At 44.0% G+C, this 17,128-nt stretch overlaps 2 long non-coding RNA genes across 2 annotated transcripts in view; one reads left to right on the top strand and one right to left on the bottom strand.

Moving 5' to 3' along the window:
- Window positions 1–11,912, top strand: part of LOC125625170 (uncharacterized) — a 24,399-nt gene extending 12,487 nt beyond the window's left edge. Inside the window, exon 3 of the long non-coding RNA XR_007353473.2 lies at window positions 10,776–11,912. This is a non-coding gene — a long non-coding RNA (uncharacterized LOC125625170). The remainder of the gene's footprint in view (window positions 1–10,775) is intronic.
- Window positions 894–17,128, bottom strand: LOC125625169 (uncharacterized). Its single transcript, XR_007353472.2, has 7 exons — window positions 16,919–17,128; window positions 15,978–16,740; window positions 14,917–15,047; window positions 11,893–12,010; window positions 7,544–7,651; window positions 1,159–1,370; window positions 894–1,013 (listed from the first exon to the last, which is right to left on the bottom strand). It is a non-coding gene; the product is annotated as an uncharacterized LOC125625169 (long non-coding RNA).

The raw sequence follows: 17,128 nt of genomic DNA, 5'->3' as shown, positions 1-17,128 counted from the left end.
AAAACACACCACCTCCCACCAATTGACAAAAGTTTTACTGACAAAAAGTGCCAGTGTGGACAGCGCTTGGACGATGGGTGATGCTCTTCCGCCCCTCATTAGGGGGTGGTTTTATTTTGTCAGCAGGAGAGCTCTCTCCTGCCCACAAAGAGTGTACCGCTGTAAGGTACACAGCATAGACATAGCCTCAGAGGGGTTTCCCCATCTCTGCTTTCATGGCCTTAGATTGCAGCCACTTTCAAATGAACAGAGCTCCTGTTCTTGGAGTACCTGGAACAATGTTGATGGTGCCCAGAGAGACCTGACATCCGATGACAGTCCTACAGATAACACAGGAAATCAGGCTGGAAATATATATGCATAGATTGAGGCAACAGCAGGCAGATCAGTGAGACAGCAGAATCTACCCACAATCATTAAGGTCCTCTCTTTACTCTTCTCCTACTGCTTTACATGTCCTATTGATTGGAGACTGCTCCAGACCCTTCAGTAAGGTACACAATCTTATGTGTTGCAGACTTATAGTGGGTCACCATCTATACTGTACAAAAAATTCTTGCGTTCCAACCCTGATGCTACGCAAGAATTTTTTGCTACAATGGATGTAACTCCACTATTTGAGCCCAGTAAGATCGCCTCTAACTAACAGCAGAAGTAGGTCCCTTCTACTCTCTTCAGTCCCAGCCACCAGAATGGTTGAAACGGTGAAATGGAATTCAGCCCCAGCCACTGGTGAAATGGATTTTTTACATTCTTCCCATTACTCCTAATCTAAATCAATCACTGCAAACTGATAACCTCTATGGAGCAAAGACGCACACTTCGGCAACAGCTTGACTAATGTTTCCCTTTGATAAGAGGCTCAAATAATAGAACCACAAAGATGTACTACAGTTTAATAATCTCAGCCATAATTAGCCAGACCTTTTGCAGAATGCTATCGTGGAGCATTTTCTGGTTAGCTTAGTCTGCAGAGCCTTCAGGAAATAACCACATTCCGTATTCAGGGTGATCTGTAAAGGAGTAAGAAAAGCTTAAGACAAACGTCAGCACCACCTAGTTTTTCTTTTGCTTTCCAGCAATTATTTTGACTCAGACACTGGATTTAGAAACAGAAACAGGTGTGGGAGACTACTTGACTTTCTGTAGTTTGCTTACCTAAGAAAATATGTCTTGGAGCAAACAGACTCCAGGGCTTCTGTTCCGCCTTGTGTGCACTCTTCATCCCCACCAGCAATGGTCTCCTCTTGGACGTCTTCCAGGGATGACGCTGGGTCTGCTGATTAGACTAGACGCTGACTGGATGGACCAGTGAGGATGTGCACTTTCAGCAGTGCAAACTGGAGAGTGCCCTTTCTATCTCTGGAATCCTAATTTCAGTGCATGAAATAATTGTATCATATGAATATATCACATCACATCACAGGCATTTTTCCAAAAACTGCAAAACATTCTGCAACCCAAAACATGGTTTAAATATCTCCCATTATACTCATTCACTTTTCACAGAGCTAATGCACGTATTTTGAAGGTGCAACTTAGGCAATAGTGTTTGAAAATGTAGCTCTGCATACACACACACGGCAAGCAAACTTCAGAAAATGGATTACTTCCCAACATCTGGAACACATAAGTATCTTGTCTGGCTTTGGCTACTTGACCAGAATGTGTGTTACATTTTTGGCATCACAAACCACCTGCCACACTACAGAATTGTTTTGTAGTGGTGGTAGTTAGAAATGTCATGTAATCTTAAATATGGTGGAGAAATCCAGCAATTGCATAGAAATTTTCAGTGGTTGTGTGTCCTTGTAGGCTGCCCAATAGACACTTCACGGTTCAGCAGCATGGCCTCCAGGTGTTAGTAAGAGACTTGGATAAGGAAGGACAGTTAATATGAATCATTTTCCCTGTTACCCTGAAAGAGCCATCTGTATGGCAGGAAGGAAATACACTTTGTGGGACTTTGCATTTGAGAGTACTTGCTGGAGAGTGGTTTAAGGCACAGATCCAAGTTGGCACTCTCCTGTAGAACTGCTGGTGATATCGCTCACCTTTAATTCCCAATTCCCACCACCTCCACTGAATGGAAAAGGGGAAAGATGGAGTGTGGAACAACTCACCTGTGAGTTCTACCCCAATTCAAATCAGGTAATTATAGCATAAACCTCCACACACCCTGAAATGACCCTGCTGGAAAACATCCTGTTGCCTCTGTAATATATCAGGGAGACGCTACTTCCCTAGTTCCTCACACTGTCCCTGGGGAAGGGACAGCACTAGACAGCCTGCAAGAGCTTTTTGGCTGACACTTGGGCTGGTGAGGAACAGCCAACAGAGGCATGGAGGCATCAGTGTTGTGAACTCCACAAGGCAGACACAGGTAGAGATAAGATTTGTCTTTGAATTCAAAGCTCCTGGCAGTAAAGTTTTAGTTTTTCTACGTTCTATGTTTGCAAAGCACCAATACATACCTTCAGTCACTAGAGCAGTAAATCATTTTTATACCCTGATTTTCCAAGGAAAGTAGCAAGCTTCAAAACAACCAAAGAGAAGAACCATGCATTAAATATTTGAGTTCTTGCAATATTCAACACCTACAGCCCCAAGAGACAAACAGGAAGTGGGCAAGGAGACCAACAGTGGATCTGACTCTGAACCAGTGAACCTATGTTGACAGAAGAGAAATGGAAAGCCCCAACTGTTGCAATGCGTCACGACATGCAAATCATATTCCTAGTTCCAGCCAACCCCTGCTGAAAGGGAAGTTATTTTATTAAACAAAATAGCACTACAAGTGGTTTCCACTGCACTGACTCAATTATTATTTGCTTTATTAAACTGTTCAGATTATCTCTCTGATAATCCTCACTGACCAATCCTGGAACCTGAATTCTTATAACTTTTATTTCTATTATAACTATTCTTGTCTATTTTATCTCCACACACACTGTAGCTTGCAGAACTTCTACATTTTAAAGGCTTCATCCTCATTTGTTGACCCGTTCAGCCAACTTCTATTTGATGTTATGCCAGCTATTCAAAGCTGCTGCAACCAAAAGAGAGAAGAAAAAACAAAAAATCAGCTTCCCTGGATAGGCAGCAGCTAGTGTCAGCTAAGGGGAGTGAGGCTCCTCCTCCAGTTTCAGTCTTTCCTTCTCTTATTGTACCAGTGCTCAGATTTGATGTTAACTTGGTCAGAGCCAGAGCTCACATTGGTGTAAAATCAGGATCAAGTAAGAGAAGCAGCCCCTCACCGTTGCCACTGCTGGGGGGGGTGGTGGTGGGGTGGTTGTTATCCACTTCGCCTCAGGCTTCATAGCATGAAGAGCCACCTGACTAAACAACATAACCAAACTGTATGGGCGGCACATGGACTGCTGGCTATGGGAGGCTAGCCCCCAGCTCTGACCCTTCTACCCGAGGCCCCGCCCCACCCCTCCCCTCCACTGGAGTCCAGAGCCCCACCGACCATGGCCACCAGCCAGCGGCCCCAGCCCTCCCTGCCCCACAGTGCCGGGAGGGTGGGTGGCCCAGGCAGCCCCAGCCTGAGCCAGGGCCAGGCACAGGGGAACTGGAGCCAGAGCGGGAAGCAGGAGGGGGGCCTGGGAGCGGAGTGTGGGCAGGGCCATGCGTGGCTGTTTGGGAAGGTGCAGCCTTCCCCAGCCTATGATACCCCCTGCCCAAGTCGAAGTGGCCTGAACAGCTCAGAGCACAAGCAGAATAATGGCAACACAAAATAACTCTGAAGGGAATTTTCAGGAGGGCTGAACATCAGAACAAAAGAGGAAGCAACAGGTGTGGGTCAGAACAACAGATATTTGAAACATAATTTTAAAAGCTACACATCCTCTTTTTTCAAAAAACAAAAGCTTCTTGTGTTGGGAAGGATCACTAACAACAGTGAAACCAACTCTCTCCCTCAACCCCTTACACCTGGTATCAGTTACATGAAAGCATTTTTTTAGGGTTAAAAAGCGACCATGTAAGAATGGCTCCTGCTGCTCCCTGCGTCTCTGAGTCACATCTGCTGATCTCTAATCCTGTTAACCCCATAGGAGCTCATGCAGCTATGGGAGAGACATCTCACACTTTTATCCTCCCTTTATGTAACTATAAACATCAAGGGTGTGCATCTGTCCACCCCAGTAAGTTTTTGTGTTTCACTTTGCCTGCATCTATGTTAGCCAAAAAATGGTCACATGGCTAAAAGTTTAAAACCCACCATTTTTCACCGATGTACAGTGTTTTGCTTCTTATATGGCAACAGGAGTGGGGACAAATTTGCGTCAATAATGTCATCAATGATTCAGACACAGGTTGATTAGCTGTATGACTTACGGCCATCAGTTCTTGAGGTGGTAAGAATAATTTGCATCTCGTCTGATAGAAAATGATTGCCCACTAACCCAGAAACCTGCCAGGGAAAATGCTGGGTCAATATCAAACGCTGCCTACGAGTCCAAGCAATACAGTTCCAAAGTGAGCTGAGGTTTCACACTGTGGGCCTCAGTTATACTTGGCCTGGGCTGCTGATTCTAATGCCAGGTTTTGTAAAAGATATTCAAAAGGCTGCTCAAGTTATGTTCAAATGAAGAGAGGGCAGGCGCACTCTTTATTTATTTAAAAAAATCCCACAATAACTTGCCCCAAAAGACAAATTCATTTTTCAAACAAATCTCAAATTCTCCGCATCCACAAAGGAATTGTGAGGGCAGATGCACCTAGGGCTGTCTCATCAGATCACCACTGATTGGTTTAAGTTAACATCTAAGTAAGCAGAAGATGCTGAGGAAAATGCATATTTGAACCTACCAGCTGGTTTTGACCGAGAGCAGTTACCATCTGAAGGAACCCATGCAAAATGAATTCAATAGCCTGGGTCCATTTCCCAGAGAAGAAGGGACAGACTATCTTCTTCTGATAATCTCTGCTTGGTATAGGAGAGTGTAGGGGAAGGTGGGGTCAGGAGAGTCTGTTATGGCTCCCTGATTCTGTGGACTGGCCTGTGCCAGCCCCAGCATGTGGTACAGATTTATGCCCCTGGAGAATTAGCAGAGCTCCATCTTGCCCGACACATCCCCTATGCCACGGCAGCTACGGGCAGCTGGCCCTGGGGCCTAGTCTGCTGGCTTTATGCAAGCAGATATTTCCTCACCACCACAAGAATTCTCAGCTGGACAGCTAGAACCAGAATCCATCTTACAATCTTACTGTTCTACTAACCACTGTGTGCAGTGTTTACGACTACAAATAGTCTCATCAAAACCAATGGGGATCCACATAGTAAGATCTAAGGACAAGAAGCCTGCATTTTCAAAAAAATGTGACTTGAATTTTTGGGTGCCCAACTTAAGACATCCTAAAGGGGCCTAGTTTTCACAGGGCAAGCGCTCAGCACTTTCTGAAATTCAGGCCCCTTTCAAGCCATCTCAAGTTGGGCAGGGACACCCAAAATCACTAGCCACTTTTAAAAAGCTAGGCCAATAGTCTCTGTTTTCCTGATCTGATCTGAAACCACAAAAACAACCCTACATCCTGCTCTCACTGACACCCAGTCTCAGCAGAGAGGCCCAGCATAGGAATGGACCATGAAGACTGAACTCCCCTCTGACTGACGGAGGGAGCTGCCATCCATCCTGGGGGCCAGAGGATGGGGAACTTGTGCCTATATCTGCTCCTTTTCAATAGGCTGCCAGTTCTGTACCTTTCATTAACACTAAATTATATACTCTATACGTAAAAGCAGGGGACAAAAAAAACTACTGTTACAAGAAGCAAAACAACTTAAAGAAAGGGAAATTTTGATGTACTATAGCAGAGCTCTGACTGTTTTCTGAGTAAGAAAGAGTTAATTAAAACAGCCACATTAAACTTTGGAAACTTGGCATTACTCTTTTTTTTCCTACTCATTTATTCCAAAGAGCCCTCCTTCTCTTCCTCCTCCTCCTCCTCCTCCACAGTGCGACTCATGTCTCATTAAGTTCATAGCTACTAACTGTCACACCTAGCAACCATTCCCTCGGCATGAACTAGTATTTGTTTCAGATTGTTCATCTCTTTCAAGATGGCCAGTTGCTGCTGCAAGCTTTCCCCATCACTTAATTTAAGGAAAAAAGATTATGCCTTATAACAGCTATGTTCCCCTGATATTTTTAAGTTATCGTTTCAGAAAACGATTTCTTGGTAAAATATGATGCACCAAAGTGGTACATCATAAGACAGTCTTCTAAAGCAGGAACCACGTAGTACATTCTCGTAGTTAAGATGGGAACTAGTCTAGAGAACTACTAATGACGGGAAAGCGTAATTACTGAAGATTAACATCATGACACATGGAATTTCAGATTTCCACAGCATGCAATAAAATGACCTCTAACCCCTTCTAAATGCCATCTGATTTATTTTGCCCTCAAACTTCCTGTTCTTGATGCTTTAACTAGCTGTGTTTTCTCACCAATCACAACCAAGGAGACTGATTCTTATTGCCATGAACCTTGGACAGTCATTTGTATGTACAAAGAGCATGTAATCAGAATAATAGTGTCTCACTATGCACAGGAATCCATAATAATGACACAATGGGAAGACAGAGGAGAATCAATCTAAAGGCTTTTCAGAAAGCAGACAAAAATGCAACCTTCTTATCTTCGGCCCTTCTTGCGTTTCTTAACTCTGAGCATCCTTGTTAGTTTTACATATTGTGTCCCTTTGTCAAACTGCACCTAAAAGTGTGAGGGGAACAGAAACAGAAGACAAAAAAGGAGGAGGAGGAGCAGGAAGAGATCATATCAGGACAATCCTTGTGAACAAACAGATGAGGACAGAAAAATGAAAAGAGGAACTATAAGTAAGATTTGCATGTTGGCTTGAGCCCATGTTCTAATTTAGATGTCTAAGTAATTCAGTGTCTGCAAATCTTTTCCTTCACTCCAAGGCTTTCATCTAAAGAAATCTCTCTCCCACAAAACGTGTTAAGGTCAAGAATTATTTCTTGCATTCATAAGTGCTAGAGCATTGTCGGAGCCCTTTTGTTACCTCATTAAATCTTGCATCTGAAATATGAGAGGGGAAACCACGCTGAATGAAATATGGGCTCAAGCTTTTTAAGAACACAGAAGCTGCACACTCACACACTAAAGATTAGAGGGCACTTTAATCAGTCTTGTACTGTTCGTGCTCCAAGGTCGCTAACCGCAACCAATGATAGAGCCACAGAAAAGGAGCAGAGCCAACATGACTTCACAAAACAGCAACTTCAGTTAGTTAATGTATTAATCAAAACCATACCCAGCGCAGTAGTCAGAGAAGGGACAGGACATGAGGAAGAGGAACATCAACAAAGTGGACTAACATTTACAAAAATACAATGAAGACACAGAAAAGTGTAATGGTTCATTTGTTTTCAGTCTCAGTTTAATTACCATAATCCTTTACTTTACCCCATGTCAGTAGGAATTTGCAGTCAACTGTTTTAAAGCAGAATTCAATTCAGTATAGCTGCTGTTCAGTGTCAGAGCCTACATGTTTTCCTGTATCTTACCAAGTTTCCTTTCATAAAAGAGGAATCTCTGATAGCTGATGCTGTTCCTTCCAAAGTCTGTGGCTTGCTTGGGCATCTCATACAGGATGTCCATGAGGTCAGGCAGCACTGGGGAAGGGGAAATATAAACAAGAAAAAAATCAGAACAGTTCATGATTCTGCAATAGGTTAGCAGTTGCCCGGGAAACAGAAACTACATGTAGGCAGAATTCATCCTGACAAAGTGAGTGTGTGCACGCACAGTATCTACACACCCCTCCCTGAGAAATAAATAACCAATTAGATCCATCTGGAACATCTCTGCTGAAAAGTTTTCAGCAAAAAACAGAGGGTGGGTGTGGAACTTCCACAAATGTATTTTTTTCACACTTTTCAGCCAGCTCCAATAATGCTCTGCATGTACACAGCCTCTTTCAGGACCTAAGGGCTTCATGGACATTAAGGCCCCTTTGCAACTCTCTGGTAGCACGAAGGGGCCTTAAATTGGGCAGAACCCACCCAGAGAATCACCCCTACAAAGGGGCCTTCCTAGCTGGCATAAAGGCTCTATACTGGCTCAGTGGAGATGGCAGACTGGAGGCAGGACCAGAGTCCACCATGTTACAGCTACTTTCTTCTCCCCAGGGCCCACAGGGGGCCATGGAAAGCAGAGCGTAGGTCGAAGTAGCCCTGAGGCTGCTGTAATTTACACTGCAATACACACAGGCTCCTAAATGATCCCAAAATACAGGGACAAAGGTGGCTTTAAGGGCTTCACCATCCATCCATTCCCAGAAATAGTGTTAACTGAGGATCAGACCCTAATTTTCTCAACACCTCTGAGAGGAAGTACCCCCATTTTACAGGGTGGAGACTAAGACACAGAGGAAATGTGAATTACACACAAGGTAATATAATGAGTTAACAGTAGAGCCAGGCACAGGACCCGGGGATCTGGTGTAACAAGCGGTAGCACATAGAGATAACTGAACTGGGTGAACTTCTGAAGCTTGGGTTGAGATGTCCATGAGAAGAGATGTGTAACTCATGCCCACTCAGTGTGACACTCTGTCCCCGTCTGCCTCACTCAACCACTATGTGACCTCCCCCTCTGCTACAATCATTAGATCACCATGTCTCTCTTAGTGAGCATCCTCATCAACCTAGGCTGAACGTGAAAAGTCAGAGATAAGATAGCCATTACTATTTTTGTTTCAGTGAACTTAATGCTGGTGAAAGGTGACAAGCAGCCTTCCATACTCCAGCATTATCTATTCACAGGACAGGAACAGGCCGTGACAATCTTCCCACTTGCTTCAAAAGTTTCCAGTGGGAGTTTTGCTTGAGCAGGGACTGAATAAAAACAAGAGAGCATGCCCTTAATTATTACAGCCCTGACAGCACCCTACACTTATATTCATTGCCCTACTACTGTGATATAGCTAATGAACTAAAACAACATAGGGCTCTGATCCTGCAAACCTTACTCAGAGTAGTAATCCTAGAAGCCCATGAGACCTCCCACTAGCAAAGTTGTACGGCTTTTTGTCGCATTCTATCGTAACATAATAACAGGAGAGCCAGCATTTCTGTTCCAAATAGACCATCAGTTTGAACTCCTGTTCAAGTGAAAGTTAGTCTCCAAGATGCCAGCGTACCTACACACATTTACCTTGGAAATATCTTACTGGGCAGAAAGATCGAGATGCAGATTTTTTTTAACTGAGTAGCAGACAAGGGTTTGGTTTGGCCAGTCACTAGTTTTTTTTTAAGAAATATTTAAAAATATGTTTTTAAAAAGAAAACATGGAGAGAATTTAATAAAGTTTGGTATTTTCGGGAAGATTTTTTTGAAATGGTAGAGATATTTGAACACTGGCTGCTACGCAAGTGTTGCAGTCACATTTCAAAGCAATTTCTCTTATGCGTAACTGCTGCACTGAACCCATGTTACTGCATGATTAACTCTTGCTCTGCCAAGTGGTTTAATATGGCTAGTAGTTTCAATTCATGTCAATTTTTGTTAGGGACGGTCAATTTTAAACAGCTTTTGAATGATCAGAGCCATATTAAAACCTTGTTAAATGGAGTATTTAGCTTGTATAGCATTATCCCCCCACCAAATAAAAGTCCTATTCCCTCCACCAAACCAAGAACGTATGGCTTAGCGCAGAGGAGCCTTCCATGGGTCAGAATCCGACTGCCCAGGCTGTGGATCGGCAGTAGATTTGCCAAGGCTAGCACGGTGGAAAATCTGGGGAAGCCATGCTGCTGCAGTTCCACTTGTGCGTGCTCCTCCCCTTCTCTGCAGCAACCTGGAAGGAGCGCCCACAGAGCACAGCTCTGCGTCACATCCATCTGCAGCCTCCTAATGCCCTGCCAGCCCTCCCGTGCAAGAGTCAAATGAGGCATTAATATAGACCAATATACTTTTTATTGGACAAGACAAACAAGTATAAAACTATGCTCCACTGGTCATAGATCAGAACAGTATCATTCTGATCTGTCTCATGCCAGGCCTAGAAAGAATAAATGACATAATATGCAACTGCAAGCCAATGCTAACTCGCTTCACTGCATTAAGACACACCAACTCATACGGCAAGTTCACCCCACATTTTATGGCCTTGACATAGGGGGCCACATTACCTGCTATGTCTAGCTGAAATGGAGTGGGTTAAAGAAAGCTTGAATAACTTTGCCTTAGTAGGTTAAAATCTAAGGGGTCAAATTCAGAGCTGGCTTGTGAGGATGAAATTCCACTAAAGTCAATGACTTACCCCAAGCTTTAAAAGGAGCGATGGGGTGAAATTAAGCGAAGGGAAATTTCAGCTGTTAAGGAGAAATGCCTAGCGGTTAGCTCTACTAGACTGTGGAAGTGCATCCCAAGAAAAGCACTAGCAGACTCATCGCTTCAGCCATTTAAAGCTAGCCTGAACAACATACTGTATTGACCAGTCTTCCACTGGACTAGATGGAACCCAGCGGGGCTTTTTCAGTTGCTAACTTCTATGAAATGTCTGTTTCTAAGCATTAGCAAGGGAATTCAAGCCTTTCCCTGTGCCTTGAAGGGAAGGTGGGCTACATGCATGTCACCAATCAGTGGCTTGGCACAGAAGGGTTCTAGGAGGTAGGTACTGTAATGCCCCTAAAATGATCACTGCCATACAAGCCCTTGATGCAAGGCCATATAGCAACATGCTATCTGTAGTTTAACACATATTAGAACCACGCCTTCTGCTTTATTTTGCAGATCCCTCAATTGAAACCGCTGACTAAAGAGACTCAGAACTTTCATCTTCTGGCCACGTCTCAAGCTTCAGGCCGTGTGATCCTTAGATGGTCCTCGAACCATTACATTTTCCTTTCCTCCACAGAAACTATCCTTGCACCTTGGGGGTTGAAGCCAGTGCTTCATATATGGATGGGCTGCAAGAATGCAGGCAGTTGTGACGCCATGTACATGGATCCCACTTATCAGTCTGAGGATGGGGGAACCAACCTGTCAGTGTCCAAATGTTTTCAGTCTAACACATGTGTCAGTGGTTCAATGGCGGCTTTGAAGTGAATGAATTTCATAATCAAATATGAAGCCAGTGGCTGCGTAAGGACAAATCTTCTAACCCATTTGCCCTATATAGAAAGTGTTGTGCTTGGAGATGAAGGGATGTATTTAAATAGGAAATATCTGCTTCTTGGAAAGCTTAAGGTCTGAATCATGCTGTGTTGGTTTGGTTTTTCAGCAGACAAACTACCACATAGGTTTTCTTGTGGGTGGAGAGGCAGTACTGCCATCAGAATTAGCAGCTGGGTTCCTTTCCCATGAAAACGAATTAACAACGCCAATACACATTAGGGGCCCAGAGTTACTTGAAAATATCACTGGCTTGTGCAAATGGAAACACCTGCACAAAATCAGGAATCAGCTGCTCAAGCAACAAGGGACAGAAAAGCCAGTGAGCAGTGACTAGCTCTAAAAATACACAAGGGACTGTGCTAACTAGATGGTCACTGGCAGAAGCACAATCAGCAACCCAAGGAATCTGAGTGATAACAAATATGTGAGCAGATATGCAAATATGGATGGCTTTTTATTTAATTAGTTTTTGCACAGGTCAACTTAGGTGTCTATGTTTGAAAATTCGCTCCCACTCGCTTACCAGTCCAGGAAAAAGGGTTTTTACCAGCTCTGAAGATCAGCTCAGAGCACAAAACTCATAAGTGGATTTCAAAATACGGCCAATTTTGATGGTTATTTAGATTTAGGGGTTTGGTTTGGCCCATTATAAAAGTAGAGATTATTTGCAAAAGTCAGAGACAGGTGCAGAGCTTCATCATCATCAAAATTCAAGGACATTTGGTTCTGGTACCTGTTAGCGGCTGATGGTGAGACAGCAGAATGACCTTGCAGGAGGCGGTCTGATGGTCCACCCTGCTGTGGAAGGTACCTCTCTCTGGGCATGAGCACAGTTATTCCAAGATCTATCTCTGCATAAATTATATAAACACCATCAGTATTTCTTAATACTAGTAAAACCATTCCATGAGCCAACGTAAGTATACACTGCTCTTTTCGTTTTCCAGCAAAAACTGTAGGGAGGCGGGAGGGCAGGAGAAACAATGGAATAAATTTCCCCTCTATAAACCAGGGCATCAATGCAACTCGGAATTGGCATTTTCTATGGAAATCCTGTAATCAGGCACATTGCCACCCACAAGTATCAGCTATAACTAACCACTGCGGCATACGTCCCAACCCCAGGCACCGAAGACTGGTAATCCCTGGCCACACCCATATCAACGACAAGAGAACACCATGCACAGGGTTAAAAAAATCCTAAAGCAAGATTTGGTTTTCTCAATGGTTTCAGGGGATGATTTCTGGTGCGTTGGGAAGGGGACAAAAAATCTAGTATTTGGATGTTTTTAATAGATTTCTCCAAACAACAACAAAAACATTTGCTGAAAGAACATAACCTCCTCACAGCATCAGCAAAGCTCTGTCACAGAGCCCAGTGCCGTATTTATACAACATGGAAATTAACAGCAGCGGCACTGCAGGCTTAGAATTCACTCTGCAAGCAACAAAATGGCTAGCGGTGCTGTTGCCTCCATTTGGATTCCTTTGCTGCTTATGAGGGGCGAAAATGGTGGATGCCGATACCACTGCTGCTTTGGTTATGGTTACACACTTTACTACGAACGTTAAAGTTATATCTCTATGAATCTCCATTCTAACCCTCACCACTCCACTCCACAAAGCAGAGACGCCCATCACCAACAAAACAGAATGCGTCACAGATGTAACACAACCATCAGCAAAACAAGTGCAGGAAGCAATCATGGCCGCCTGTTCACTCAGAGCCCTGCTCAGATGCAAAAAAGAAAAAAAACACTGGAATTTCCATGGCCTGTGCGATAGGGGAGACCACACTGGTTCCTTCTGGCCTTGGAATCTAAGAAAAACATGAAGGTAATGCTTTCAAATGCATAATGCCATCCATTGGAAGGTCTGAACATGATTTACAACAGTAATACTGCTATGGAAATCAGTAAGAGTTTTGCTTGAGTAAAGACTAAATGATTCAGCTCATTAATGAGCAAAGCCTCACAACACCCCTCTGAGGCAGGTATAATAAACCCCATTTTACAGAAGAGGAAGCCAACGCACAAAGAGGTAAACTGACAAGACCAAGGTCACACAAAAGCAAGTAAGTGGTAAAGCCAGGAACAGAAACCAAAACTCTGGACTCCTGTTCAGTGCTTAACCAGTAGGCCACTTTTGACCAATTGATTGTTCATACTTCTAACACACTTACATTAGTAACTCCAGCCACATGACCTGAATGAGTCAGTTTCCCCATCACCCTCTAGAAAAATGCCATGCTTCTGTCACTGCCTTATTTCAGATGATCCTTTGAGTCCCATAGATTTAGCTGCAGCAGGTAACCTCAATTCCCATATGAACACGTGTTTAGCAGTGCAACTAAACTTAAAGGTTAAAATAAGACAAAAAAAATGAGTCACAAGTGCAAACATCTCTGTAAGCAGCTGAGAAATGAGAAAAGGAATAAAAATGAACCACTCTCTATGCCTGAATATGGGTGCTCAGAAAGAATGCTTGCTCTCTGTTGAGTGGATGGGCTGCCAACTGTACCTCCTTCTCTAAATCCAATGGGAACCCCAAACCATTATTGGGCACTGTGCGTTGCAAGTTAACAGAGCCCCCAGCAACGATAGGTGGGAAATACAAGGGGCACCCGTATACATGACATTCAGCAAAATGGACTTAACCCACCATTCGTCCAAGCAACAGCTCTTAACCCAGCTGCTGCCTTGTACAAATGCAACTGCAGTATTGTGCCTATGTACGTATATGTATTGTGTGCTCTGCAGTAAGATGAACAGACACATATTGTTACTGCCGTTCTGCTGCTCTGCGGACCTGGCACTGCAGGAAGCAAGGAGACTCCAACAGAGCCAAATCCACAGGGCGAGGGATCAGCAAGTCAGCAGGGACAGTGGCAACCGCAGTAAGAGAATTTAAAATTCACCATGAACCTTGGCAGAGGGGGGGGAGACGTGAAAAACGTAGAGATGGGAACGAGATGGGAAAGAGGGGGACAGATCAGTTATCCCCTCTGGCTTGTTATTTTCCCTCCTTCTGTCTCCTACCACTTCTCACTCTTTAGAAATGGTCTCCTCCCTCCTTTTTACTGCCCCAAGATATTGAGCTGGAGGTGAGAGAGCAATACAGGTGCCCTTTAAGACCTGATAAAATCAGTGCTGGAAGGGTGCGTGCGCATATATCTACATTACATAAAAAATCAGAATACACGTTAGGAGAGAAACTACTATAAAAGAAATCAAGAAAGAACGCAATACATCTGATCTGGTTCTAAACCCAGCGATTGTTGCTAAATCACTGTACTTGGCTCTTTAGATGTCGGTGAGTTATACATTAAATGCTTATACCCTCATATTCTTGAAGTCACTTCAAATGAAAAAAGGATAAGGAATAACTCTCCCTGCTGAATGATCAAGCAAGTTAGTACTCCTCTGCAGAAGCTGGATGGCTTCCTGAGCAAGGAGACCCAAGCTCAAGTAGTTTGTCCACAGAACGTCAGAGCAGAACTGAAATCTTCATTGTCGATCACTTCGAGGAGGTGGGGGAGGATGAGAAGATAGCAAAAAATAGTTATGAAAAAAACATCTTCCTGTTTGTCTTGGCCTCCTTACCCTCTTTTCCAGGTCCCTTCCAGACCTGTGCTGTTGGTCAATAACAAGAACTTAATATCCTTAGAAGGAAGAGAAAAATACATAAAAGTCTATCACTTTCCTCTGGCCTGACTGACACGTCACTGTGGCTTATTTTGCAACAACAGGAAACTTACCTGTCACTGAAGTAATTCAAGCTATGACATACTTGGTTCTGGCTGTGTTATTTACATAAACAACATAACAAACCACCTCCAAGAGCTTGTCACATCCTTCCCTTGCTTTTAGTTACTTTGCATAACTGACACTGCAAGAGAGAGAGAGAGAGATTTCAAATGCCTGCCTTAAAAATATTTTAAAAAAGGAAAAGAAGAGAAAACCCAGGTGATTTAGTCACAAAGTGTTTAGAACTGATTTGAGGCAAGTGAAATCAACATTTAGATTTGACACCCTGCCCTCGGCCAATCCATGAGAGCTTTTCACCTGCCATCACCCTTTCTACCAATAGGATCAAGTGTTTAGGCTCAGAACCCTCCCCAGCCAATCGTGTGCAAGCTCAGCCACTTAGTTAATGATGCAGCAGTACAGGGAAGACTATCACATGTGAGCTGGAAGGCTGCCAACATAGAGACACGGAGAGAGCAAGGTAAACAACTTTCCAACGCCAAAATGATGACATTTAATCCCTAAACCCTAGCTTCCCTTCTCGACTCATCCTTAACCCCTTTCAGCTAGTCTGGAAGCCTCTGAAAGGCACGGTGTACCTGTCCCCCTGATGCTTTTAAAAACTGGACAACATGCCCTGCAATGATCACTGCGTCACCATTTACCACTTTCTGAACTACGCAGTGACAAACCTCCAAGCTTTAAAATGCAGAGTGTCTGTTAATCCCTGCACCAACCCCTGGCCGACATACCAGCCTTTAAATAGGTGGGAGGGAGGAATTAAAAAAAAATTATTAAACGACAGCCTCTGCAAAGTTCTCATCTCCCCCCACGACCACCACCACCCCCAGCTGCATAACAGCACCACAGGCAAGAGCGACATTCGTACCACCTGTGCCATCATTCCATTCAGAAAACGGCTCTGACGCAGAACAGTGCAGTAACATCCAGCCAAAAACATAATAAAACCACTCCAGGGTTTGAACTTAGGAGTAGGGAGGGGGGGAAAAGAACCTGTAAATAAATAAAAGAAGATGCAGTTCTAACCCAATCCCAGTCAAAGAGTACGTACGTGGGAAAGACGGACCCCGAGCCGAAGACCTCTGCCCGTTAAACATCTGCGCAGTCCTTAGCCCTTCGCTCGCTCGCTGTGCAGCGCCGCAGAATAGAATGTTCCAGAATTTTCCTCCCGTTAACCCTTCCGACGTCTGCCCACCCTCCCTCCCCGCGGGATTAAACGCATCGTGTCTCCAGCATCGTCAATGGGCGAACCCTCCAACATCAATTAAGCCAAAATAAATTTTTTAAAAATTAAGCTGGCCGGTTGCAGGAGCCCAGTCCATGATGTTATTACTTCTGTCTCTCTCTCTTGCTGCCTCTCTCTCTCTTCCCCCTTGCTGCAGCAGGGCTGTTGCTAGTAGACCTATCGAGGGAGCTTGCTCTCTCTCACACTCACTCTCTCTCTCTCAGAGCTCTGTGACGCAGCTCAAAATTCTCCAGGCTGCTCCCTGTGTTATAACAGCGGAACTGCAGCTTTCCCAGGAGAGCTGATGCCAACAATGCCAGGGCCAGTCAAATCAAGAAAGTCAGTCACTGCTGGACTCTGCACCTCTGCACTTTTCTTTTTTTTATTAATGCTCCTCACCTCCAGTTTTTTGCTTTGGTTCCAAACCTCTCACACTTGCATCTCTTTCTCTGCTGCTTAGTCACACCTACTCGGTTAACTCTTTTGGGGTCGATAGTTAGCAATGCAAATCTCGAACAAGTGCCACTGACAGCCTGGACAACTTTGTGGTGATTTTTCTTTTTAAACCAACGTAAATCCTCTCCCGTTCCTAAAAGAAAAAAACAACAACAACATTCCAATGGCATAGTAATGCTGTTTGATTAACTCTTTCAGGGATAGGAGACGTGGTTTGACTTTGGGAAGTAACGCATTTAGGCCCAGAGCCCGCAAATATTCATGCATGTGTTTAACTTTATGCACAATGGGACTTCAAAGGGACTACTCACCTGAGTAAAGCTAAGGGTGTGTGTAAGCATTTCTAAAATGGGGATGTAACCAGATGTTCCTGGATGGGTTTTTGGCAGCAGGGATGAAAACTTGGACTTCTGGATCTGAAAGCATGAGCCTCAACTGCCTGACCTAAAAGACCCAGCTGCATTAGCCCAAAGGCTATAGCAGATTCTTCAACCTCTATGTGTTATAACAGCAGAACTCCT

Source organism: Caretta caretta, chromosome 21, assembly GCF_965140235.1.
Source record: "Caretta caretta isolate rCarCar2 chromosome 21, rCarCar1.hap1, whole genome shotgun sequence".
In the NCBI taxonomy this organism is placed as follows: Eukaryota; Metazoa; Chordata; order Testudines; family Cheloniidae; genus Caretta; species Caretta caretta.
This window is presented reverse-complemented; position numbering and strand designations above follow the sequence as displayed.